Source organism: Mirounga leonina, unplaced genomic scaffold (assembly GCF_011800145.1).
Source record: "Mirounga leonina isolate KUSES-001 unplaced genomic scaffold, KU_Mleo_1.0 Mir_94, whole genome shotgun sequence".
In the NCBI taxonomy this organism is placed as follows: domain Eukaryota; kingdom Metazoa; phylum Chordata; class Mammalia; order Carnivora; family Phocidae; genus Mirounga; species Mirounga leonina.
Window position 1 is genome coordinate 57,754,626 of NW_023270855.1, and position 2,746 is coordinate 57,757,371.

The following is a 2,746-nucleotide window of genomic DNA, read 5'->3' on the forward strand; positions in this document are numbered from 1 at the left end:
ATAAATAACGCATGGGTTTCAAAAAAAAAAGTCAAATGGTATAGAAAGTATTATTAAAACTATTAAAACCAAATGTAAAGTCTTTACTGTCTTAAAAAAGAAGCTAGGGCCATCCCAGCATGTGTATACACACGTACATACGTTCACGTATGTTCACGTACACACACACACACTCACACTGCAGCCTTGGTTCTGAGCCTGTCCTGTCTGGGGCACCTTCCCTGTGGGCACAGGGGCCTGGGGCATCTCTGCTCACCTGTGGCCCCCAGGCCTGCCTCCCCTCTATAGCCAGTGACTGCCACCTGCCCCGCTCTGGGCTTGCAGCCGGGTGAGTGCCCTCCTGACCCCGTGAGTGCCACCAGAGCAGGGTAGAGACAGGAAGAAGGGAGGGACCGGCTGCCACAAGTGCTCGGGCCACCTCAGTATTTCCCCCAAACTCTCTGCTGTCTCAGCTTTGCCCACTTTTCCAGCCTCTGCCAGCGTTGATTTCCTCATCTGTGAAATGGGGGTGACAACTCAAAGGGTCATAGAACAGAGTAACAAAACAAGGCAGAGGTGAGCGTGGGGCGGGGAGCAGCGGGTGCTGGGGCTTGTACACACGCGGGCTGCTCAGGGTGTGAGCACGCACGTCCCGTGGGTAGAACACAGGCCCCCATACAGGGACTCCTGCCTGCAGACCGGCCAGCATGGCCCACAGATGCAGTCCACAGGCCCGAGATCCTGATAATCGCTGGGAGGCATGTCTTGTCCGGAGCCATGCAGCCTGCTGGGGCCACCAGGATGGCTGCCCTGACCCGTCTACACACACCCTCTGCCCATAGGAAGAAGGCGCATCCTTAGCCATCACCCCATGTCCCTGTAGCAGCCCTGAGTGTAGCCCCCTGCCGCGCCTGCTGGAGGCCCCAGATGGGGCTGCCTGTGGGGCGCTTCTCCCCACCCCCTTCCTCCACCCGGCAGGCCTGTGCCCACCCACCCAGCCATGCCCTTTCCTGACTCCCAGCTGCCCTGCCCTAGATCTTGAGCCCCTTGAGGGCACATTGTTGGGGGGATCGCTCTGGGCACAATAAACATCCCTGGAAGCAACAAATGGGTCCTGGCCTCTTTCTTGTCCTGCTGCTTGCCTCCGTGCCTGGTGTAAGCTCGGGGTGGGGGGGCCCAAGGTGCTGCTTGCCTTGTCTGAACTTGGGAGAGCCTCTTCTGTGGCCTGGGCACCACCTATGGGCAGCGGGGCGCCTAAGGCCCCTGAGGGCTGCTGGGGAACTGGGGACTCGCCCAGGCGGCTCACCTCCGAGACCTTCAAGGGCACAGGGCACAGGGGGCCCAGCCCGGCAGGAATGGTGACTGCAGTGCCCGCCAAGTGCCCACTTGGATGGTCCACGGCCTGGAAAAAGGGACTGGTCTGTCAAAGGGGCGGGACTTTGTCTGGGCAGCCTTTAGTCAACACTGTGTCTCTAGCTCTTCCCTGTACAGCCACGTGCAGGGTGGGGGCGGGGGGCCCAGACGGGAGCAGACAGGGCAGGAGGCTTGCGGGTCGGCTAGCGGCCAGCGAGGCGGCAGAATGGAGAGTCGAGGATGGGGCCGATGGGGCCGGGGTCCCGGCCGCTGTCCACACGCAGGCCGGAGCAGCTGTGCTCCCAGGAGGCCGCTCTGGCCATCGCTCGGCCCCCCCAGCCAGCCTAGGAAGGGGCGGGGCCGTGGTTGCCGCGGAGAGGGCCACCCTGTTGTCCCACTTCCGCGTGACCCCGGCCTCGGACTTCTGGCTTGGCTGACCCCGGCCATCTGCGCCCTCCCCATTGAGCTACCTGGCCCGGACGTCCTCAGGGTTCCCACAGGCCCCACTGTTCCCAATCCGAGTCCCAAGGATCCCTGCCCAGCGGCGGGGAGCGATGTTCCCAACCCCGTGTACTGGCTGGGCCGGAACGCTCTGCCTCGCCCAGCCCTTTGCAACCCCGTCCGGCTCCTCTTCCCGACCCCCAGACCCCGCTCCTCTCCAGCGGACACCGGCCCTCCCCACCCCTCGTGGGGTGCGCGCAAGTGACTCCCGAGGGGGGCGCAGGAAGAGAAACGAACGCAGGTTCGCCGGACCCGGCTGGGCGGGGCGCCCCACTCCTCCCGTGCCCAGCCGCGGGGCTCCGGGAAAGGCGAGGGGACTCCCGTAGGAGGGGCGAAGGCGCGAAGGGGAGCGCGCTCCAGCAGGGCCCAGGTCAGGGTAAAGGAGAGGGGGAAGGGTCGCGCACGTGGCCGGGGGGCGGGGCTGGCCGCTTCCGCACCCCCACCCGGCCACGTGGGGAGCGAAGCCCTCCCCCATCGAGAACGGGGGCGCGCCCGGGGCCAGGGTGGAAGCGTCCGGGGAAGGGGCGGGCTCCCGCCGGCCGCGCGCCCTGGCGTGGGGTGGGCGCGCCCGCGAGGGGGCGGGGCGCGCGCCGAGAGGGGAGGGCTGCGCCGGGAGGGGGTGGCGCCGTCCTGTGAGGGAGGGAGGGGCGTGCCGAGATGGGGAGGGGCGCTCCCGGGAGGGAGGATCATACCGGGGAAGGGCGGAGCTTGCCGGCGTGGGGAGGGGGTACTCCGAGAAGGGCAAGGGGGTGCGCGCCGCAGGGACCGGCGCGGGGGTCTCCGGCTAGGGACCCCGCGTGGGCACGGCGCGCTTCGAGACGCAGGCGGGGACGCGCTCCAGGGCCGGAGTGGGCGCGCCGGGGGCGGCTCCTCCGGCCCAGACCCCGCCCCCGGCGGCCGCGCGCGGCTGGCA